Source organism: Rhinolophus hipposideros (genome assembly GCF_964194185.1).
Source record: "Rhinolophus hipposideros genome assembly, chromosome: 11".
NCBI classification, from domain to species: Eukaryota; Metazoa; Chordata; class Mammalia; order Chiroptera; family Rhinolophidae; genus Rhinolophus; species Rhinolophus hipposideros.
In genome coordinates, this window is record NC_138057.1 from 8,269,747 (window position 1) to 8,295,737 (window position 25,991).

Consider the following 25,991-nt stretch of genomic DNA (forward strand, 5'->3'; position numbering starts at 1 on the left):
GGATCTTAACAGTTTCTAAACCGAGCAGTGCGTGTTCATAGCTGAGAGTGCTGCTGGAGACGCTGGAAATGTTCTTCTGCACTGCACATGTGGCTTTCACCTAACAAATCTGTAAAGCGCTCAAAAACTGTTTGCCCTTTTAAATACATTGAATGCTCCAGGGCCATCTTGTATGTTGGCTTGAAGGCAATCACTGTTTTAAAAAAGAAATGTAACAGAAGGGAAGCTCTAGTCTGGTGTTGAAATCCATTCCATAGTTACACATTATTTAAATGTTACTAGATGTGGGTTTATAGAAGGGCAGGTTGGAAAAGAACTCAGAAAGGCACCTGCCTCCTCTTTCCCACCCTTCCCATTTCTCCTCACTCCTTCCCTGGCTCTCCAAACCCCTCCAATGTTCACAGCTCCCATCCGAGTTAACCACTGTTACAGATTGGACTGTGACACTACTCTGCTTTGAGTCCAAGTCCTGCTGGCCCCTCACTGACAGCTCCTTTGATCAAGGCTGCAAGCCTGGACATGGCATTCAAGGCCTTTGCCAATGCACCCTTGGTCTCTCGCCTCACTTCTAGGAGTGCCCACGTTCCCACTGTCCTGTGGTCACACTGCATGACGGTGGCAGTCCATTCCCTGCCACTTCTCCCTGTCTCCCCACGTCCAGTTGTATCTGCCTGGAAGGCCTTTGGCTTCCCACCTGGAGAGCTCTTCTAGATGCAGCCCAGTGGTCACCTGCTCACCCCTCTGGTCACTTGGCACATTCTGCTGTCACATAGGACTATGGTCCTTTCCTCACAGCTCTGTACCCCCCCTTCAAGTGCTGCTCTTGGTACAACCTTGCTGCACTCGTCTTCGCATCCCCCAAACCCTGCATGGCACCAGCCCACAGTCTACCTTGGCCAGCACACAGTAAATGGTGGTTCTTCCACGCAGGACAGAGAGGCAAAGTGAATGAATGGAAAAGGACTTGGCTGCAGGGAAGGGAAGGGAATTGGCACACCTCACCCAGCTAACAAGCAGTGGCATGGGAACTCAGAGCATGCTTGTCTGACTCCAAGCCCAATCTTTTCACCACAATGTGCTGTCGTTTACCTTCTCTAGACCCAACAGACGCCTGTTCCCATAAATGAAAACATAGAGTGGGGTGTACAAGCTCCTCCATGAGGCAGGTTTTCTCAGTTGGATTTCAGGCTCTGCCAGATATGAATCAGGAAACCGGGGGGGGGGGTGGCTGACCTCTGGGAGTAATAAGACTACCCATCTTGGATGGTCCCTGCAAGAATTAAATGAGATAATATATACAAATTATTAAGATAATATCTGGCACACAGTAAGAGCACAATAAATATTAGCTGTTATTAGGTATTAATTCCTTTTACTAATCCTCATATGCAAAATAAACTCAGTTTTCCCATTCAGCAATGAATAAGCTACTTATCTTACAAATAAGGATTCTGTCCTCAAAATTACAAGTCTCATTGTTTCATGTTTCCGAGTTTCTAATGCTCTTCCCACGTGTATTTTATCCCATATAGTAAGGAATTGGCTACAGGATTGTAATTTCAAAGAATCTGACAAATAGTCCTCATAAACCATCAAAACATTCGAAAAACAATACATTTTCATCACCCAAACTGCATCTGAGACTGCATCTTTCACTCAGAAGAAGAGACAAAAAAAGGCATTTTCAGTTTAGACTCTAACTCTTTATTACATTTGAAAAATATAACCGCTGAACCCTGATGGCTCCATGAGGTCAGAGGGAGATAGCCCCCTCCCTCACTCACCTGGCAGTTAGACAGGAGCTGGGGGGCCCTGATCTACAACCCCATCCTCCTGGGCTGTAAGGCCTCAGTCCTGCAAGGACAGCCTGTGTACATCTCAAAGGCAGGGACTGTGTTTCCAGAGCCTGGAAAAGCACCTGGCTCATTTAGGCACTTAATGAACTCTTGTTGAATGAATGAATGAATGAGGAAGGAACGCATCTCCTGCCCTTGGCACATGCACACATAGATACCCTGTGGAAAGGAATGTGGTGGCAAGGGAGATCCCTGGCTCCTACTCCCATCCTGGGAGCCCCTCAAGCAGATCCTTGGAGGTATATGTTGTCCCCAAGGCAGCTTCTGTCCCCTCAGGACTCCCCTCAGAAGGCAGCGGTTGCCCTGGGCCCTTACATGCTGGGGATCATTGAGTGTTTGCAGTGCTGCCAGGATTCAAATTTCAAAATACTCTCTCTACCATCCACCAGAGCCAAGGTCTGTCTGGGGAGCTCTTCAACGCGCCTGTTCATTATGTGCAGGAAGGCTTTTTTTTTTCATTGTTGAACTGAATGCTTGTCACACGGGGCGGCCTGCGGGGTCTCAGTTCCCGCTCCCCACACAAGAACACAGGATATGGCTAGGCCAAAAAGGAACACCCACGGAGCCATAGGTAGGGGAGTCATACCACTATAGTCTCACTGACGGCTGGGTTGGAGACACACTATCCGCAACCCGCCATCCACTTGTCTTTGCCAAACAATCTCACTTGCTAGCAACCCGCTTCTCTGCAATCTGCAATCCACACTCTGCCTCTTGCTAGCTCAGCCACCATCTTCTTGCTAGCCCCCATTTTCTTCTAGTGTAGCCACGGCAGTTATATTAGTGGCCAATGGCTCACTGGTTACAGCTGACGACCAACTAGCCACAGCTGATGGCCATCCAATCACAGCTGATGGCCATTTACTACCCGAGTGAGCACCTTCCCACATGAGGCCGAGAACCTGGAAACTACACTCCTGGCTCTGTCCCCACAATGCTGTTTGGTTTTGATGTTGAGAAAAAGCCCTATGTTTGCGAGTGGGGTTTGGGAAGGTAGAAGGACGTCCTGCCCAGGAGGAGGGATTGGTTCTCAGGTTGATGTGATGCTGGAAACTTCTGGACCTGGGGTTTCCCTCTTCTGCCTGTTTCTTCCACCCTGTTGCGGACAGAAGTGCATCTCTCTGGGGGCTGAGGCTTCTCTTCTCATCCTCCCCTCCCCTTGTCTTTCCTGTCCTGGAATCTGATAAGACCTACAGGAAACAACTGGAAACCAACCCTCCCCAGGTGCTCATCATATAAAAAAAATTCTTCTGTCTAGGCACAGCTGTTGCCACTGCCGCTTCTCCTGGCCAATGTGAGACTTTGATTTATCATCCTACAAGTAAATACTAGTAAATAAGTGACAGACATGCCTTTTCCCTTGGCGACTACCCAGCCTCATGATAATTAACTTGTTCTTTTCTCCTCCCTCTTACCAACCACGAAGCAGTGACACTCTCTGATAAATGAGTTGCCCACAACTGTCTTGCCGACAGGTGTTTCGCATAAAAGACGTGCTGTCCCACGAAGATGTAAGGCAGATGTTGAAAACTGGAAGCTCATGAGCCAATTTGCCCCATGCAATATTATTTTAAAGGTTGAGCTCACACTGAAAAAGCCGAGGTTTCCTATGAAATTTGTATTTCGGCCTTCTCTCGAAAACTGGAAGGTCCTCCGGAGATGGTGGGCTTCCATTCCCACTTAGCAGCAGTGCCTGCGCATGCCTGGATCCCGAATGCCGTGCTCTCACACTTCCTCCTATTTTTCTCCAGCTGAGTGTCAGTTGCCATCTACCATTGTGTTTGCTGTCCCGTTTTTCCTATAGTAGAGACATATTTATCTGTACCCATACGTTGTGGGTGGACGATGGCCGTAAATTCATTGCCATTCCCCCCATCAAAAAGTGAAGCAAATTTCCCATCCTCTTGAATCAGGGCTGGCCTGTGACTTACTCTATCCAATAGAATGTGGTAGCAGTGATGCCGAAACTGAGTCTTAAGACACTGCCGTCTCTGCTTTCGCATACATGGAACACTGTCTTGGAACTCAGCCACTGTGCTGTGAGAAGCCCATGCCATTTATAGAGGCCATCTGGAAAGAACTGGAACATTCCATTCTACAACCCCAGTTGAGCACCCAGCCAACAGCCATGAAAGTGAGCGATCCTGGGTGCTCCTGCCTGGTGAAACCCCCAGATGACTACAGCCCTGGCTAACACCACATAGAACAAAGAAATGCCCAGCAGAGCCCTGTCCACCCACAAAATCATGACAGTCAATGTTTCTAAGTTTTGGGGTGTTTTGTTCTGCTGTAATAACTAACCAAAACACCTTATCGTTATCAATGTTTAGGAGGAAATAAAGGTAGGTCAGAAGGCTATATGTCGCAAGAAAAATGAAAGAAAGTAAACTATTTGGAACTGAAGACTCTTCCTACTGAATTAGTACACAAATACCCAGCTTGCCTCACCAATTCACACTGGCGGACTTCTAAAGCATTTCAATTGAGGACTCTGATCTAGGGGAAAGTGGTCATACATACAGACACGCGACCCCTGCAGATCACGGCGTATGTTCTGCCTCTCACTAGCTTTCTTATGGTGACCAATCATCAGTTCTCTGACCTTCAATTTTCCCATCTATGAAAATGGAATAACAGTATCTGCTCTGTTAACTTTATATTGAGTTTTATAAATTGGAAAGAACTTTGTAAATGCAAAGTATTGATATTTGTATTATATGCCCAAGGAGGTTTTTTGTTTAAATTTCTACCACTCTAAGGAGACCCCAAAGTATAATGCATTTTTATTTGATATACTGAGAGTGATTTGTATTTGAATTTTTCTATCCAACTGACCTTGAAGTCCATGTCTTTGGAGCAGGGATGACAAAGAGGTATAAGCTCATATGCCAAGTCCAACTGTATTTACTGCCTGAGAACTGTGTTGAGAATGATTCCGAGGCCACATCTAGGAAGAGAGGGGGACATGCAAGCCATGAATTTACTCGCCCAGCATTTGACAATCTTTTTTCTTTTAAGGGCTTTTTGCTTTTGTTTTTGCAGGGCCTTTGGATGAAATAACTATGAGTTAGAAGACATGGATTTGGGCTGTGTGACTGTGAACATGGGCCACACACAACTTCTCAGATCCCCAGTTATCACATCTGAAAAATGATGATGATGATGCACTTATTGAACATTGACTTTATGGTTGATACATACTATTTTGTTCAAGCCTTACAACAACCTCTTGGAGGAAGGTCTGCTTTATCATTGCCCCCACTGACGCAGGAAGACACAGAAGCACACGTAAAGAAACTTGCCCGAGTCACACAGCTAATAAATTGGGAAACCAGGATTTGAACCCTGATACTCTAGACCAAGTGCTGGCAAACATTTTTAATAAAGGTCCAGACAGTCGATATTTTAGGCTTTGTGATCTCTGTGCAACTATGCAAGTACACTCTTACAGCTCAGAAGCTTCCAGAGACATTATGGCAGCAAACAATATGGCTGTGTTCCAATAAAACTTTATTTACAACAACAGGATGAGCTGGATTTGGTCTGTGGGCTGTTGCTTGGCAATCTCTGGACTAGAGAAGGGCTTTCCAATAGAAACAAAGTGAGCCACAAACGTGAGCCACGTATGTAATTTAAAATTTACTAGCCACATTTTAAAAGCAAAAAGAGAAAGGTGAAATTAATTTTAATACTCTAGTTTTTAAACACTGTACATATAATATTATTTCAACATGTGATCAACATTTTTAAAATTTTTAATGAGATATTTTACATTCTTATTTTTATGTCTTTGAAATCCAGTGTGTATTTTATACTTAGACCCCATCACAACTCAGATCACATATGGCTGGTGGCTACACAGAGAACCCCAGATCTAAAATCCAGTCTTTCTACCTGCCTCAGAGGGCTCACGCATGAGAACACACGATATAAATGCTAATTATTGTTTTTTGATTCAGTTGGGTCTCTTGGATGGATCCCAGATCTTACCTTATATGAACCATTTCAAGAGTTTGATTTTCATTTAGCAATTTGAAACTCAGAATGCATTTTTCCTTAGAAACAACATTATAAATGGCAATTAGAGCACTGGGTCTTCCCACAAAGCTCTGATTAATGGGCAATATACCTGTCGAACACAGTGTGGCTTGAATTACCCCTAATGATCATGCAAAATGTTATTTTCTGTTAGCTCTCACAAAGAATGCTGGGAACAAACTCTGGCCCTGGGCAGCAGGTGCCCCCCTGAACTCTTGCAGGGAGGCCACCCTTGGAGATCTGAATCATGGTCCAGGCAATTGCCCCTTGCTGGCAGGAACTCTGATGCCCACTTGCTTACCTAAACTCTGGGAAAGCTGTATTCCTAAGTCACAGACTGCCCAGCCCAAATTCCTCTCTTTATCAGTGTCTCATTAAGGGTCTCGTATATGCATTTCATTTCTTCCTATCAGCACAAGTTCAGGCCTTCAGAGAGCCAGCAATCGAGCACTTAGCAATGATTCCCAGACGGTGGGATTTCATGGACAAATAAATTTTTAAAGTACAAGACAAAGAACTGGAGGACCTGTATAAAATGGCCAACTTGTTATCTCTCCAAGTAAACACATTAAGGAAAACAAACAAACAAACAAAAACTGCCATCTACTGGCACCATCAATTTAATACCAAATGTTAGAACAGCATTTTAATGCCAAAAGAGGGGGGAGTCTCACAATTAACGAGTTTTTTCAATTGAATAAATTTGGCTTTGTAGAAGGAAAATAAATTCCCAATTGCCTTTATTTTTAACATTTTGTCAAGGACTGTGAAAACTTTGCCTCTAGGAGTAGAGGCTCTCAGGTCGGCACTTGGGAACCTGGGTGAATAAAATGGTTCATGGTAGTTGCATTAGGTAACGAAAGGTCTGGACCAAAACGAGGGGGGCGGGGCATGACAGCAGCTGGCAGTGGAACCATTAGAAGTGAAGTTCTCCTCCCCAAAGGGTGTTGGGTGAGAGGAATTAACACTACATAAAGTATATCCTTTATTGGAACTGATATCTTATGCTTACATGCTGTGGTAGAATTGAAAAGATATTTGCACATCATTTTTACCTCTTTCAATACTCTCAGAAACTCTACAAGATCAGCAGGAAAAATACTCTGTGCATCTTATAGATGAAACAGTACCAAGTACAGAATTCCAAAAATTGCCAAAAATATGTACTTCTTTTCTTCCCTTTTTGGAGACTTTTTACTACAGCCCATGTTCAAGCATTAGGTTTGGAGAAGCAGGACTCCTGGATTATATGTATGACTCCATCAATCACTCATTTTATAACCTTAGGCATTAACCCACCTATAAAACCGAATAATAATACTCAATGACAAGGAAGACCTCATTAATTTCTGTAAAAGGGTTTTTGAGCTCCCCTGATGAAAGGAAAAGCAAAGTGGAAATAATCCTTATGATGTCTCCAGGCCTGAGGTTTTCTCCTCAGGGGGACAGGTTCCCAATTGTCTCCTCTCTGCTGCCAACAAGGGCCTGAGCTCCTGGGCTCTGCACTGCCCCGCCTTCCCCATCAGTCTTCATTTCCTTTCACCCTTTATTTTCTTCTCTTCTGTTTGCGATAACCCTGTCTCACCCATCACCACCAAGGTGTTTTATCACTGGCCACCTAAACGAAGGGTGGCAGGTGGGCTTGAGTTTTGCAAAGTTGCTGTAGTACATTTCTGACATGAACCATTTTGGGAAGGTAACTGTCAATGGTAATATATTCTCATTTCATTCACGTTTTTCTGACTCTGAGCTGGAGAGTTCAGAACTTGTGCTTGAATTATTCCCCATTTCCAAAGATTTTAAACACACACACACACACAGCCAAATATGGATGACAAAATGTGTTGTTGTGGACATTTCCAGACAATAAATGAGGAATTCGGTATGGATATTCTGGGCACTACTGAAGTGATCTGGATATCTCCCATCTCCCCATCTCCACTCTCCCTTCCCCAAACTTTCTTTGCAAAACCATGCTTCTGTTACTAATAGTCCCCTCCCAACCCTCCATCCAGGGCTGTAAAGCAACTATGTAAGGCAGCAGACAGACGGAAAGCAAAGTACTGAGATACTGAAGACAAAATTATATTCAGCTTCATGCTAATCTATTTTGCCCTTCACAATCTCTGGAATTTTGCTATGACTGGGAATCAGCACTAGATGAGAAAGGCTTCCCTTCTTGTATCATCATCTAGCAAGTGTTCGTCCCAAGTGCCCCTCCCTCTTTTCCACAAGACTGCATGTGTGAGTACTTGGATATAGAGACCAACTGCGGCAAAAGTGGGGTATGGACGTCTTACTACAAGTTTTGTACAGGAACCCAGCTTCAGCAAAGCAGGGTTGTCATGGGGTCTCTGGTCCCACTCCCCGCACAAGAATGTAGGATATGGTGAAGACAAAAAGGAACACCAATGGAACCATAAATAAGAGAGTCATACCACTATATTCTCGCTAGCGGCTGGGTTAGAGACACAGGAGGCAGGAGCCACACTATCCGCAGCCTGCCTCCCACTTCTCTGCCAACCACCCAACCCCTGCTAACTACAATCCGTGCTTGCTAGCTCAGCCACGGCAGTTGTATCAGTGGCCAATGGCTCAACTGTTACAGCTGATGGCCAACTAGCTACAGCTGATGGCCATCCAATCACAGTTGATTGCCATTTACTACCTGAGCCAGCACCTTTCTATGTGAGGCCAAGAGCCTGGAAACTGCTTTCTGGGGCTTTGTCCCCACAGAGGCCTTCTATTTTTGGTGGCTGTAGGAAGAATGCCCTGTTGCTCTATGTGTCATAGATGGTGCTTCTCCAACCTTTATATGCTCACTGGGGCATCAGGTGAACACACAGGTCTGGATTTGGAAGGTCTGGTTGGCAGGCAGAGTCTGCACTAATAACAAGCAACCAGGCACCACCCAGGTGGCCCATGCCCATCCTCTTCCCACCCTCACTCTGAGCAGCGAGCCTCTGGATCTGTTGCTTCTGCCTTTTCACTCAGAACTTTAAGAGCCGTCCTCTTCGCTGGCTGTACACCTTGCTCTGTGGCCAGCATCCTCTCACATTTTGTCTTCCCCTCCCCCAGGCTGCTCTGTGATGAACCACACAGTTGGGGTACATGAACCCCACAACCTGTGGGCTCGTAGAAGCAGAATTGCTGAGTGTGGCCCTTAGGTGAACTTAATTTCACCTAAGGTGCTGCTAGGTTGCCTTTGAACAACCCATGCCTCGTTTTATATGGTGTTGCTAAAAGTTTCCATTATTATCACAAACGAAAACTTTCATGATAGTAATAGTCAAGATAGGCCAAGTTGATTGAGGGAAAGCTCCTGCCAAGGACAGCCTGAGGGAAACTTTGGGGAGAGGAAAAAGGTGACTAACAGGGATTTTGCCTGTGGCATATGACTTACCCATATCCTCTTTGTCTCCATGAAATTTTAATCCTTTTGCTGTGAGTTGGGATATACCCAAATGAATATATCTGAAATTTTTATATACATAAAAATAATGTCATTTATATACAAAGCAGCTCAACTTATTATTACTAAATGCGTAAAATAGTCAAAATATCAGGCCTTTGGTTTTTGTGGATTTCTGACAATTTTTTAAAAAACTAACTCAATTAACGTAGTATCGCTGCAGCTGGCTACAGCCTTGTGACTGAATTTGCTTGAGGTACAGAACGCAGGTAACAGCGGTGAGTGCTCAGTGTAGTGCTGTCCCCTCAAGGCACTTTTTAGGCGTTGGATCACTTAGTCCCACCTCACCTGGAAGTAAGAACTAGCAGCAGACCCTTTTCGCAGATGAGAAAATAGAGGCTCCAGATCCCGTGGCACCCACGCTATGACATACTGGCTTTCTGGGGTAGTGCAACAGGAGAGCAGAAACTTCCCAGAGAGTCCTGCCTCATAGAAGCATATAAATTTAATAACACAGAGATGAGGAGGAAACCAAGACGCAGAGGCAGAAGGTCACATGCCCTCAGCCATGTGCTCATTCATTGTCCCCGGGACTCCCGTACCCTCCAGCTGAGGTTGCTCAGTTAGCTTACTAAGACGCTGGGTAACCTTTCAAAGCAGGATTCAAGTGAGCATTCGTCAATTTTGGAATTGCGAGAGCCTTTGTTGGAACTTAATCCATTGCTTTCTGCTGGGGTTGGGGCCCTTCTCACTTCACCTCCATAGCCCAGAACACTGGGAATTTGTTGGTGTTTGATGCCTGTGTGCTGTTGGGGCTTCATCCACAGTCTCATGATTTGTTCCCACCACGAAAACTTTCCAGCTGGCACTCCGTGTGGGAAGAAGCTCATACAAGTGCACACCGCCACCCTTTGCCCTCAGCCCAGATTACATGGGGCCCACAATGTGACAAATAAAAGTGTTCCCTCACATTTCCAAACACCAGTGGTGGTGGAGGCAACACTGCTCACTGCTGACACTCCCTGAGCTTAGCTGCCCATGCAGCCATCACTGCTGAGCCTGGCTGAGCCTCTTATTTTGTTTTGTCTCCCCTCCATATCCCCCCCTCCTTTTCCTTTTCATCCTCTTCCTTCTTCTTCTTTAGCTGGAAACATCTTTGTTATATCTCTGAACAGAACAAAACAGATGTCTCATTATCATCATCAGATGCTCCTCTTCCTTCTCCTCTTTCTAAGAGATTGATATGTGATAAAACAGAAATTAAACTTTTAAATCATGTTCATGCTGTAAGGAAAAAGAAATAGTGTTGTTTCTGGGCAGAAAATGTGGCTGATCTTAGAATGTTCACATGTCCATGAATGTCCAGAACTCCTACAGCCCAGGACATTCTGAGATACTAAACAATTTCCTCTCACAGAAGTTACACTGGACCCTCTCTGTCTTTAGTCACCTACCTGCTTTATTTCATGGCTGTATGAACACAGCCAAATGCAGAGACCAAAGAATCAAAGTCTTAGATTTCTCAGTTCTAAGACAGGCTCTTGAAACTCAGACTCAATGGCCTTGAAAGCCCAGTCTTAATTTGTAAAAGTTGTGAATTTTGCAAGAAAAAAAGGGGTGGAGGATTGAATTTTAAAAGACAACCCGCCTCCAAAAGTGTGAAAAGACAAAGTTTGTGACATAACAACAGACCGGAAAGAGAAGTAGACAGAGGGCTCACACCCTACTCCAGGAGACTGGATAAGTCTGCAATGGCGAGAGAGAGAAGTGGGGGAGCAAAGCAAGAGGGTGACTCATGCGTGTGGTGTCGCTGCTTGCCATTCCCATTTACCTGCTCAGTCTGGGGGAGGAGAAATGATGACTCTGTTATGGATACCACGACCCGAAAGAACCCAAGCAGCACTCAGAGAGTTAGGAGAGTCGGCTTTATTACACTGGCGGGCTCAGCGGGATCCTTCCCAAAAGACTGAGCCCCTAGCAAGGTTTTGAGCAGGTTTTTATGGGTTGGGGACTTCCTGGAGTTGGGGAAGGGGTAGGTGTCATCTGGTGATTGGCTCAGGGTGTGGCTTGAAGGGGGTTACGCAGAAGTGGGCTGGGGCTTAGGCTGGGGACTTCTCTCTCTGCTCGGGCCACTATTTTAGGTCAGTTCGATGTGGCAGGGAACCATTTTAGGTCAGTTTCTCCATCAACAACTCTTCAAGTTCAAGGATGCTGGAGTGGGGTCCACCTGCACACTGTTTGCAAGCAGAGTCATCAGATCCCACACGGAAGCTTCTACTCCCTCATGGTGATATACTAGTAAAGCTCATGTGACATGTATGGGGTCCTGGCATTAAAGGGCCAGCAAAACCCCACAATTTTCCCCATGTGAAAGCATTGAAGTGTTTCCTGAGCCCATGAAGAAAGCTGAAGGGTGATCAGAGAAAAAGAGACAGACAGATGGACAAAAGGTCTGCATCCAGGACAACGGGATTCTGGACCCAGGGATCAGATGCAGCATCGTCATGTGTCTTCAGAATCACCCAAGGACCAGACAGGTTGAATTCTGTCTCAGAGTAGAACCAAGATAAATTAAGATTAAGATGCAGAGTCCCCTTCACACCAATGACCTCAAAGGACCTGTGTGAACTCCCAGAGCTTAGCATCAACCCCAGAGAGAAGACCAGGAACAGGATAATCCTGAATTTGACTGATTCCATTGAGTACAAAAGTTTGGTTAAAATCCCCACCTATATTTGTGAAAAAGCTGTCACAAATTTGACTTGGGGTATTTGACAGGAACCAGCAGCTCCCATCCACAAGGGGTCAGGCAGACGCCTGGTGGTACCAGGTGCTAAAAGAGAGGCAGACCACTCACTGCCTTCCTCCCCCAGCCATGGACCTTGACCACCATGTTGCCCTGCACTGTGTGAAGTTTCATTTGGAGGAAGCACATGAAGGTACCAGTGAGGGTGCCCACTGTGACAAGGACAATGTTGGCCCTCCCAAAGCCACTATTCTCCAAGTGCCGCATCGGGGTGGAGTCCCATGCAGAGGAGGACATCACTCTCTGCCTACCTCTGGGCCATACTTTGTGCCTTGAAGCACCACCGCCTATGTTTCAAAGTGTCTCATGGAAACAGATCCTTCATCTTCTGCCCAAGAATATTTAATTTGGTGTCTACAAAGAGAATTCAGGGACCTGGTAGGCTTGGATGGGAAAAAAAAATTAAAAAATCTTTGTTTTCACTAACCTCAAACTGGAATGTAGCATTCCTTCTATGGGCGGAGAAACTGACCACTGTGGTACTAGCAAAACCTGCAATTTTGTCACCAATATCATGGATATCTTTATATCACATATGCTCATCACTTCTTCACATTATAGCAATTAGACCCACCACTAGGTCTTGTCATTTAAAACTTTAATAAAGAAGCACACATACTACTACTTGACAAAAGGTTTAAATTTTTCTAACTGTATTTTAATATAATTAGTCTCTTTTGTAATTTTATGCATTTTTTAAACTTTTTTCTTTTTTTTTTTTTTTTGAGAAGGGGCCTAGAAATTTACTCAAATGGCTGAAGGAGGTCCATGGCATGAAAATAGTTAAGAATCTCAACCCACCCCATCTTCCAAAAGAGACACATCCTTCCTTCTACTGCCCTCCTCTCTAATCTCAGGTTCTCTCTTTTCTGTTCAGTACTTCTTTTCCCTCTTTTTTCTCTCTTGTGTCCAATATCTATTCTTTCTCTTGCTCTTATCTTCAACACCACATTCCAGCAACAAAACAGGAAGCTGACACAGGCACACGTTGTTTTTAATAATCTGAGTGTAGAACTGAGGCAAAGGTACTCCTTACAACCACAGCTTCTTGCAGCCACATGTGTCTTATAGAGGAGTGGCATCATTTATCTTTAGGGTGGACAGGTCTTATTTAGGAAAACACTTTGGTAGAGCCCTTTGACCAAGAAATTTGACACCCAAAAGACATGGGCAAATCAAGGTAGAGTAGAGAAAAAGACGTGACTTGCTCTAAAAAGTAGCATGGGAAAAATCTTGAGATACTGTATGCAAACGAAAGTCGCTCTGAGAAGGGTCAGGGGAGAAAGAGAGCATGAGCCAGGTGGCTAGAGGCTGAGATCTTTGTTTGTGCCTGTCCAGCACCCACTAACCCCCTTTTGGTAAAAACACTGGCTTTCGTCCCCCATGAATCCAACTTGGTAGGAGTCTCAATCAGTTTTACTCCAGTATTTCTGGCCAATGGGTAGGTTAGGACACAACCTTGGCTAATTAGATGTCTCTTCAGAATAGAGTGATGGAAGGACTGGGAAGAGTGGGAGCTGATCCACCCTGGTAGTTTCTCCCTTAGGCCCTGCTACCTGAATCCCCGAAATGCTGCTTTTTGTTTTTTCTGAGGTCTGGTTGTTCAGCTAGTCCTTCAGTTTTCTAATTTATTCTGTATCCTTCCTGGATTTTTTTCCTTTTGCTTAATTAGTCAGAAACAACTTCCATTTCAACAATCAAATTATCTTACCTAATTACCTCCTCAGGGAGGCTGAGGAGAAGAAAGTATAGTAAGCAGGAAGTATAGTAAGCAAGGAGTACAGCAGGAATGACAGTAGGAGTCAGGGGGAAAAAGTGGGGTTGGGGATGTCTAATCTCCATTAACAAGTCTTTTGTTTCCCATGCAGGAACTTAATCTCTCTCCCTAACCCAAGCCATAACTAAATGTCTGCTTTCCAAAGTTTTGTATTAATTTACATTACCAGCATCATGTATGAGAGTTTCAGTTTTCTTACATTTTCTCTGACCTTTTGATATGTTAAAGTTGTCGACAATTGGGAAATAGCCTCCTGGCATCTAAGTGGGGATATGTGACCAAGTAATGTGTGCCATTTCCAAGCTGAGGTGGTTGGTAAGGGTGTGCCTTTAACCCCCCACCCCCTTTTCTCTTCCACCAGCTGGAGGTCGGTGGGAATGGCCACCTGGAAATTCCTGTGCTGAAAAGCCCCAGAGAGAAGGAGCTTGGTCCCCAAAACCCACTGGGAAAGCAGTGACTTTCCAATCAGGAACATCCACTTTAGACTTTACATTAAAGAGAAATGAGCTTCCATCATGGCTGAACCATTATACATTTGTTACAGTGTCTCTTGCTACCCTGATCAATAAACTCTGTAACCCAGTAATTCCAATGCTAGGAATAATAGCACACTTGCACTATTTGCAACAGAAAAAGAAAGCACCCCAAATGTCCATTAGTAGAGAAATGGATAAATTTAATACAGCTATATGAGGGAATACTACACAACAGTCAAAATGAATGACTAGATCTCTGTGTCTCAACATGGATGGATCTAGATAACAACCTAGAGTGAAAAAAGCTAGCTGCAGAATGTTAATACAATTTAGCGCCATTTATGTGGCAAATTGAAAAGAAAACAACAAAAGTCATCTATTATGTATAGATACATAAACGTATAAAATATTTTGCTACCTAGGTTGTAATGATACCATAGGAATTGCTCGTGACAAGAGAGGGGAGAAGAACTGGGAGGAGGAACTTCATAGAATTCAAAACATCTATAATGTTGCATTTTTTAGAAAAAAGATTAGACAGAAACATGTCCGAATGTTATATTTGTTCATTTAGTATGGCTGATTAATGGATGCCTGTTTATTATCCTCTGTCCTTTCTACTTGTTTTCTTATTGATTTTTTTAACAACCAAAATATCCAAAGAGAGAAAACTCCCATCTTTTTCTCCAGGACCTGGAAACAGAGTGAGCTCCCTGTAGTAAGAACCATGGCTCCCTGCTGGATATCATTCCATGGTCTCCCCTAAAGCTTCCTCTTCCATTACATGGGTATCGAGCAGGGCTGACTGTGGGGCCTCTGGTCCTGCTCCCCACATAAGAACGCGGGATATGGCTAGGCCAAAAAGAAACACCCACGGAGCCACAGATAGGATAGTCATACCACTATATTCTCTCTGGCTACCTGGCAAGACACACGCAGTAATAGCCACACAATCCGCAGTCCACCATTCACTTCTTGCCTGCCAACCAACTAACCAATCAACGCTGCCCCACAGTTACATCAGTAGCCAATTGGCCAACCGGTTACAGCTGATGGCCAACCAGTCACAGTTGATGGTCATTCACTACCCGAGCCAGCACCTCCCCACGCTAGGCCGAGAGCCTGGAAACTGCTCTCTGGGATTCTGTCCCCACAATGGGCCAGTGACGTTTTTTGCTTAAAATGGAAAAGAACCCCCATCCTAAACTCCACAGACTCTTCCCTTTCACCTCACCTTTTACCATTTATTTAACCCAAAAGCATCACCACCACCAAAGGTGAAAACATTCTTCCACTGTTTTCCCACAGTTAAAATTCCAGCTAAAGATTTTCTAAGTTCAAATAACAGTCATTCCCATGAATGCCAAGTGGTGTAGGAGCAAGGGGCATGTGGTATAAACATGCACCACCGAACAGAAAAGAGGGCACAATTTCAAACGTGGAAAGGGTTTATGAAGTTCAACGTCTGTTCCCCCGTCACATGAAATAAACATGGGAGATTCCCATGATAAGAGACCAGGGAGTTTCAGATATACTGAGGATTTCACTGCAGTCTGCTATTAGCAGACAACCCCATGGTGAAACATCACATTATTTTTATGTTTCTACTGGATGAATGCTTTCACTGCACTGGTGTCATGAAAACCAGGACAAAAACCCACATGAGATTAGGCACAACCCAGGGTTGCCATTTTCCAGCTAGAATATTTTCCTATTTCCAGAATTCTCAGAGGTAATCTCGCGAGTTTTTAATGAATCAGGTTGGGAAGTTATTCCTTTAGAAGGCAGAAATAGTTTCAAGAAGGCAGAAATAGTTTCAAGAAGGCAGAAATAGTTTCAAGAAGTTTCTGGGTCCAGAAGGACACGTATCCCTCCCTAAATGCCATCGTGTCTGCCCACTAGTCCTATTGCTGGAGAAATTATCACCATAAATGAGGCAGACAGAACTGCCAGAAGGCCAGTCCCAGAATGGGAACGTCTAAAACAGAGGCACTGTACAGCTCACTGTTACATCTTACCTCCTAAATTCCCTCTCTCTCCAGGAACAGCGCCAAATTTAGAATCCCTGACTGCAAGGAGGCTTGACTTGCTGTCAGACACATCGTAATTGATAAAGATGCCGCATCTAGAGGGATGAAGAAATGCAGGGAACAACGTGGGAGTCTGGTTTGCCAGCCAAGCTCTGTGGTCTAAATGTGAGTCCTGTGGAAAGAAAGGAAGCCACTTTTTCATGACTAAGTTTGAGATTAAATAGTTGATGAGATGAGACTGAGTAGAAGCAGAACTTAAATTGTTTTAGCCCTACTTGGCTGGGCTGAGGATACTTATGGTCAATAGTCCAGACTTCGGTGAATGTTCTGTCTGATGATTGTGTAATATACTTATTGGGACCATGGTTTAATACCACACCCTATGGGTGGTTCTGTAGGGACTACATGTCCTGGAAAGAGAAATGTTACAGTACAAGAAATAGAGGCTCTAGAAGTGGATCTTAGAGATGACATTATATATTTCCTACTCCCCATTGTTTCAGCCTCTAATGAAATGCCTTGGTCAGACATTAGGGAACACTCTGAGGCTGAGTTGGAAGCTTGGTTTCCATTTCCTACACGAATTTCAGCCTGTCTGATGAGATAAACACAAAGGAACCAGATGGGGTCCCTTTGTAACATTCTCTGATTATACTGGAGACTTTGCCTGCCAGGCATTTTCACCCGAGCAGAGTCTGGACTATGATCAGCTACTTCTGGGGCTTGTCTAATTTGGGTTCTAGCTGCATAGCCTGTCTAGAAGAAAAAACGGTGGGTGTACCCATGTTTTGTAGACTTCAAATTCATAATTAAAACATTCTGCAGGCATAAGTCTGAATATTCTCTTGCCCTCGGTAGGGATCGTCATTTCACGAGGAGGTGCTAGGTCCCTCTGCCCTGAGTCCTTGTGTCCCCGTCTCCTTGTCACATCGCCTAAGATGACACTCGTAGTGTCTTTCTCAGGCGTAACGCGTTGTGCATCTACTCGAAGCATCACTGGGTCTACACTAAGCTGGAAGGATGGCGTGTTAGTGCAGATAGCACGACCTGCTGTGCACTGAGGGTCTCCCTGCTTCAGGTGCTATACACGACCTTTCCTCATTTAAAGATCTAGTAACAAGCATTATCAGACCATTTTCCATAGGAGGAAACTGAGCCTCCAAAAACTGAAGTTAAGCTATACGCACCAGCTATATTGATCATATAGCTAATAAGTGGCAGAGGTGAGATGCCGGGAGTATCACATAGGACACTTGAGCTACAACTAACAGAAAGTTCCAACTCAAAGTGACTTAATGAAGAAAATTATTATCTAAAATAACCATCAATCTGGAGGTCAGGTGGCTCTAGGGTTGGTTGATTTCACAGCTCATATAACACCGGTAGGAACCCAGGTTCTTCCTGTTTGCCACCCTCCACAGGTCAGCCTTGACCTCAGTCCTCATTGTCCCAAGCTGGCCGCTTCCATCACAGACACAGCCACACCCAGAGCACGGGAGGCGGTGAGAGTGTCTCACTGGGCGCTTGTTCCCTTCTCTCACACTTGATTTGGATGGTCTGCACCATAGGTTCTCTTCCTTTTCCTGTGGAGTTACATTAGTAATGCCTATATTCTTTCAATTCGCCTGTAGGTTGAGAAGAGATCTTCGCTTATCTTTTAAACAGGATGTGTGTCAGTCAGGGCTTGTGAACCAGTGAGAATTGTCTCCATTGCAAGTGACTCAAATGCCATCTCCTATTATGGTTTCTGCTCTGTATGTTGATTCTAAGTTTGGATTTGGGAACCTGGTCACAAAAATTACCTCATGTCTTTGTGCCTCAGTTTCTGCACTTGTAAAATGGGGATATATTAGAACCTGCCTCCGAGGGTTGCTGTAAGAATTAAATAAGTTGTACGTGGGAAATCCCTAGAATAGTATTGTAAGAGCTCAATCGGCCACAGTTATCAATGTTCTCCAAGGTTCCTTCTCCTGGAGGGGACATGGATGAAGGTGCTCTGATGTGACATCTGGAAAGCTTGTGCTCCAAAGGAAGAAAAAGGGCTATCTGACTACCTCTCCTTCCAGGGAGGACTCTGTGGCTCGATGTGGTCCCCTCTGAGCCCAAGCTGGTTCCTGAGCCAGTACCCCGTGGCAGGGTGTGGTGGCTTGTGTCTAACCCAAACCTCCCAGGGTCTGCGAGGAAGGAAATTTCCTAAAGGAACTCAGGAAGAGCTGTGACCAGAGGAAGAAAGAGAGATGTGCTGAGAAGATACTGCTACTGTTGACCCACTACCATTTGTTCACCCTTTGACTCCAGGGGACTTGGGATTTTGATAGAAGGTGTTGAATATATTAGATAGACACAGTGTTAGCAGCTGCAGTTGTAAGACATTTTAGGGTCCTAATATAATCCTTTATTCTGAGCTCCAGACTGCAATCTCATCTCTAATAATTCTCAATAATTGATAGTATTTGGATGACTGAACTTTTTATAATGAAAATTTGGAGGGGCAAATGGCACCTTCAGAGGCTAACTCAGCTTTAATAGACATAACAAAATGTTTACTGTACTTTTGATTATATAAGCATTCTACATGAAAAAATGTTTGTCAGAAATGAAGAAAACAGCAAATGTCTGTCTCATTAGGGTAATGTTAGTAGTGTGCATTGGCTTTAACAACATGTGAAGCAGCTAAGTCCAAATGGCTACCTCAGAATACTGTGCTTCTTTTCCCACTTTGCCGTGGGGTTCTCTCCAGCACTGCATGAACCATAGGACCAGGCGTCCCCCACCAGACTGTGAGATCTTCCTTTAGGTGTGAAGACAGAGCTTTATTACTTTTGTAACCCTAGTCTTCACTGCAGTGATGGTACAGAGTAGGAGCTCTGTAAAGATTTTTTTTTAACAAAACTGATAATGTATATAAAAACACATTTTTAAAGGAGTAGTACAATATAAACCATTTTATCTGAGGTCTAAAACTTGCTAAGTATGAGGCAAGTACTTAGTAAATACATTTTTATGTTAGTAGAATTTTTTTTCTACATGTAAAAGCTACATCCTGTAACAAACATTTTACATTTACATTTAATTTTCATTTTTATCAATACATGAACATAGTTTTAGAAGTAAAATAGTTTACAACAATAACAACAAAAAGCCAAGCAGCTTTCCTCACCCCACTTCATCCACTCCCATTCCCACATTTCTGGCAAATATTTTAACTCTTTTAGTTCTGATGTCCATCTCCACGTTGTAAAATAATAAGCTTACATTGCTATTTTTTGATTTTATAGTTTTAGATATTGTCTTAGTGATTTGGGCTGCTATAACAAACTACCATAGACTGGGTGGCTTAAACAACAGAGATTTATTTTTTCACAGCTCTGGACACTGGAAGTCTGAGATCAGAATGCAAGTGTTGTTGGGTTCCGGTGAGAACCCTCTTCTGGGTTGCAGACTGCTGACTTTTCATTGTGTCCTTGCTGGCAGAGAACAGACAGGGGAAGAAAGTTGTCGCATAAGATTTTTGAGAGCACTAGTCCAATTTATGAGGGTTCCACCCTTATGATCTCATCTAATCTTAATTACCTTCCTAAGACCCCACTTTCCAATACTATCACATTGTAGTGTAAGGCTTCAACATGTGAATTTGGGGGCAAATAAACATTCAGTCCCTAACAGATATCATCTATTAACTTTTCATTATTGAATATAAAGCTTGACTCCTTTCATAAACTCCCTCCCCCATTCTTCCAATGCAATTATCTCTATAGATTAATTTTTAGTTAAACCAAAATTTTGTTCTTGCAATATTATGTTTATATAAACAACTGAACCATGTAGTGTACTATTATTTTTTTTCACAGTCATTGTATTGTTTCCCTGGGAGTTAATAATTGCCTCATTTTTTAATTTTGTAATGTACCTATCATTTATTTATCCTCAAATTCTTTGCCAGAGTATAATTTCTCAAAACATTCTAACATATCATTTAATCTATGTCAATTTTCCTTAGTGATTATCCTTCTAGAGATTTCAGGTCCAGTCTATCAGATATTTGATTCAGTCCTCCTTTTACCATATATTTATTTTCCAGAACATTCCTCTTACCTTTTCCAGTATGGACTGGTGCTTTTTAAGGTCAGCTGTAGAGCCATTGTCATTAACATAGGGATCCTGTCCATCACCCTAGGAATCCTCTTTTGTGCTGGATGTCCTGTTTCCTGGATTCCATATCTTCCTCATTATTAATGTATTTCCTTGCTTTGGTTAATCACACCCTGCAATAGATTCCTGGGTTTTTTGTTTGTTTGTTTTTTTTGGTTTCTTCAGTCTGGCATGTCTGAAAATGAAAATGTATTTCTTTTACTTACACATTTTGATTTATGGTTTGTGGAGGCTAAAGAGTCTAGGTTGGAAATAATTTTGAAGGTATTACTCTTCAGGCTTCCAGTCTTGCTCCTGAGAAGTCCAATGCCTTTCTGATTTCAACCTGTTGTGGGTGCCCTCTTTTTCTTTCTAGAACATAGTATTCTCTCCCAGGATTCTGAAATATTAAGATAATGTGCTTTTGTGCGTTTTGTTTGTTGTTTGTTTTATTTATTGTGCCAAAAAGTTAGTGGGATTTTTCAGTAAGGAGTCTTATGTTGTTCAGTTTTGGGAAATTCTCTTATTTTATTTATTTATTCAAAGTGAAGAAAGTCTAGCTCTCAAAATTGGTGGACTAATCGAGTTTTCTCGTATTTTAGTTTTTATTTTCCAATCCCTTGTTTACATGTCTTCCATTTAAAAATACTTCTTTCAACTGTATCTTACAATTTTTATAATAAAGTTTTAAAATTTTATGTTATCATTTTTCTATGTTTCTCCTTATATGGCATCTTTATCTTGTTTTGTAGATGTTTTATCGCCCTTTTTCTCATTTAAAAAATGAGTTACAGATTTTAAAAAGATATTTTGAGATTTTGGTCAAGATGGTGGAGTAGGCAGATGCTGTGCTTGCCTTCTCTCATGAACACATCAAAATTACAATTAAATTACAGAACAACCATCACTGAGAATCACCTGAAATCTAGCTGAACTGAAGACCTACAAGTAACAACATACAGAAGAAGCTACCTCAAGACTGGTAGGAGGAGCAGAGACACGGAACCAGCTGGTTCCACACCTGTGGGTGACTGTTAAAAATCAGGTGGGATATCTCACCTGCAGAGGTCCCCCATGAGGAGTGAGGGGTCCCAGCCCCATATCCCTGTTTCCTAGCCCATTGTTCCAGCGCCAGGGTGAGAAGTCCTCATAACTTCTGGCTGTGAAAACCAAAGGAGATTGTGACTTGGATGAGATGGAAGGCAACTAGAGTCTCAGGCATTCCTCTTAAAGGGACCATGCACAAATTTACTCACTGACAGACTCCCTCACTCTGAGCTCCAGCGCTGGGGCAGCAGCTCGAAAGGTGCAAGGGATATGTGGGGAAGAACTGAATTGTCTGGCTTTGCAGTGAGGGCTGGAGGGGCAGCTTTCTCTCACACAAAAGTGCTGGCAGAATCAATTATTTCTTTGTTGAGCCCTCCCTCATCCCAGCATGCAGACTAAGGTGGCCGCCTTATCTGAGTCTCCATCAACCTAGCTAACCATTCATCTGCCTCACTTGGTGATTCCCTGAGACAACCACCCCATCCAACTTTTAGGCACACCCAAACTGCTTCCAGTGGCTTTTCCATACAAATAGCCTATCTTGGCTCATGCTGCAGACTTTCCTAAAATCTCTCAAAGGTTTACAAAACCCAAACAAACAGCATCTGGACTCAGCAGTCCCAAGGCTGGCCTTGGTTCCAGTTTGGCCCCTCCAAGTACCTCCAAGCCCAGTGCAGGTGAAAGCCATCTGAAGATTGCTTTGTTGCTCATGCCAGGTAGCCTCAGACAGGGCAAAAGCTGCAGCTGAACTTGGCTTGCAGTGGGGCCCCTCCCAGGAGGTCCCAGAGCTGGCACACGTGGTGGCCAGCTTCAGACTGAGCTGGAACATCACCTTGCTGCCTCCAAAGATGACACACCCAAAGGGCAAACTGGGCAGGCACCAGAACCCTGCTAAAGTGAATCCTGCTCCCTAGGGTCAGCCTCTGCACAGCACTGTAGTCATGGCCAATCCTCACAATTAATCATGCCAAGGGTCAATCCCTCCCATCAATGTGCAAACAGCAACCAAGGCTCAACTACACCAGGAGGACACACACAACCCACACAAGAGACATACCTGCACCACCTGGCTCAGGTGACCAGGGAGACTGTGCCACTGGGCCCCACAGGGCACCCACTATCTAAGGCCACTCTACTAAGACCGGGAGACATAGAAGCTCTATTTAATATATAGGAACACAGGGAGACAGCCAAAATGGGGAGACAAAGAAACATGTCCCAAATGAAAGAACAGAACAAAACTCCAGAAAAAGACCTAAACAAAATGGAGACAAGCAATCTAATAGATGCAGAATTCAAAACACTCATTATAAAGATGCTCAATGATTTCAGGGAGAGCTTCAACAAAGAGATAATAAATGTAAAAATGGAGATAGAAAACATTAAAAAGAACCAGTCAGAAATAAAGAATACAATATGGAAATAAAGAATACACTAGAGGGAATCAACAGTAGATTGGATGAAGCAGAGGACTGAATCAGCAATTTGGAAGATAAAGAAGCAGAAAACACAATCAGAACAACAAAAATAATCCAAAAAAATAAGGAGAGTTTAAGGAGTCTGTGGGACAACATCAAACATACCAACATAAGCATCATAGGAGTACCAGAAGGAGAAGAGAGAGAGCGAGGAATTGGAACCTATTTGAAGAAATAATTATGGAAAACTTCCCTAACCTGGTGAAGGAAATGGATATTCCAGGAAGTGCAGAGAGTCCCAAACAAGATGAATCCAAAAAGGACCAAGACACATCATAATTAAAAATGCCAAAAGTTAAAGACAAAGAAAGACTCTTAAAAGAAGCAAGAAAAAAGCAGTTAGTTATCTACAAGGAAGCTTGTATAAGATGGTCAAGTGATATCTCAACAGAAACTTAGCAGGCCAGAGGGATTGGTATGGAATAATCAAAGTGATGAAAAGCAAGATTACTCTACCGATCAAAGCTATCAATTAGAATTGAAGGACAGATAAAGAGCTTCCCACACCAAAAAAAAAGCTGAAGGAGTTCATCACCACCAAACCATTTTAAGAAGAAACGTGAAGGAAATTCTTTAAGAAGAAAAAATACCAAAAATATGAATAATAAAATGGCAATAATTACATGTCTATCAACAATTACTTTAAATGTAAATGGATTCAATGCTCCAATCAAAAGACATAGGGTGGCTGAACAGATAAGAAAACAAGACCCTTACATATGCTGCCTACAAGAGACTCATTTCAGGTTGAAGGACACACACAGATGAAAAGTAAAGGGATGGAAAAAGATGTTTCATGAAAACAGAAACAGAAAAAGCAAGGATAGCAATACTTATACCAGACAAAATAGACTTTAAAACAAAGCCTATAACAAGAGACAAAGAAGGACCCAATAATCCCATTTCAGGGTATTTATCTGAAGAAATGAAAACCACCACTTTGAAGGGAAATGTGCATCCATATGTTCATTGCAGCATTGTTTACAATAGCCAAGATGTGGAGGCAGCCTGTGTATCCATCAATGGAAGAATGGATAAAGAGGAGGTGACATATATATATATATATATATATATATATATATATATATATATATATAAAATAATATAATATATAATATAATATAATATAATATAATATAATATATAATATAATAATATAATATAATATATAATAAAATATATATATATAATAATATTCCATTATATATATATATATATAATGGAATATTATTCAGCCGTGGAAGGGAATGGGTTCTTGCCATCTGCAGTGGCACGGATGAACCTGTGGGGTATTGTGCTGAGTGGAGTATTTCAGACAGAGAAAGATAGATGCAATGTGATTTTGCTTATATGTGGAATCTAAAGAACAAAATAAACAAATGAGCAAAACAGAAACAAACTCATAGCTACAGAGAACATTTTGATGGTTGCTAGATGGGAGAAAGATTGGAGGGTGGGTGAAAAAGTTGAAGGGATCAAGGAGTACAAATTGGTAGTTACCAAATAGTTATGGGGATGTAGGGTATAGCATAAGGAATATAGTCAATGATATACTAATAACCACAGAGTTTCCCCAAAAATAAGACCTAGCCGGACTTATTAAAATAAGATCAGGTCTTATTTTAATACAATATAAGACCAGGTCTTATAATATAATATAATATAATATAATATAATATAATATAATATAATATAATATAATATAATACAGGGTCTTATTTTAATATAATATAAGACCAGGTCTTATATTAATTTTTGCTCCAAAAGACGCATTAGAGCTGATGGTCAGCTAGGTCTTATTTTCGGGGAAACACAGTATGTGTAGTATCAGGTGGGTATTAGACTAGTCAAGGGGATCACTTTGTAAATTATATAAATGTTTAACCACTATGCTATACACCTGAAATTAATATAACATAAACTGAATGTCAACCGTGATTGAAAAACTTTAAAAATGTGGGGCAAAGGTGAAGGGGAATAAGAAGTTCAAATTTCCAGGTATAAAACAAGTAAGTCAAGTAATGTAATATAGGGAATGTAGTCAATAATATTGTGATAATGTGATACGGTGTTAGGTGGCTGCTGGATTTATCATGGTGATCACTTCTTTAGGTGTATAAATGTTGAATAACTATGGTGTACACCTAAAACTCATATAATATTGTATGTTAGCAATATTTTAGTAAAAGTTTTTTTAAAAAATAAAAAGATTTTGGTCTCTACATTATCTCTTTTTCCTTTTTTTTCTGTTGGTGTTTGTCTCTTTTTTCACAAAGACTTTTCTCAACTATCTGCTATTCCTTAAGTTCTTACATATTTAAGTGTGACAAAAACAGTGATGGGAAATTTTGCATACAAAGGTTTTCCTTTTGGTGGAGTTTTGCAGAGGGTATCTGGCTTTTTTTTTTTTTTTTTTTTTTGAAAAACCCTCAAATGTCATTAACTGCTGTTAAGACTGGGAGTTGATCAGTTTCCTCAAAGAAGAACTCTGCAATTTCCTGTCATGGGATGGGGTGGGGATGGAAATGTCCCAACCTGGCTTTTAGAGCTTGAAGCCAATTGCAGTGGCTGTGGCTTGGCTTTGACCCCATCTGATGTGTATATACCTGGGCCTGGGTTCATGAACTTGGATCCTTTGATTTATCCTCTCTAGAGAATGATCCCCCTTTTCCCCATGAGGGGTGGTCCCATGCTGTGTGGGGTGGGCAAAGGACCCACAACTTCTTTTCTAGAATTTCATTGAATCCTTCCATTCTCAGCCCACTCATACCCTCCCCATGAAAAACACCTTCCACCTCCTGAGACTTCCTGGGTTCTGCAGTGTGAATCTGCCCGTAACCCCTGGTCCAGCCCCTACATTGAGAGCACTCTGCTTTCTCTGGTCTGCTCAGTTAATCACCACTAGATCTGATCACCACTTGCATATTATGGCCTCCAGGA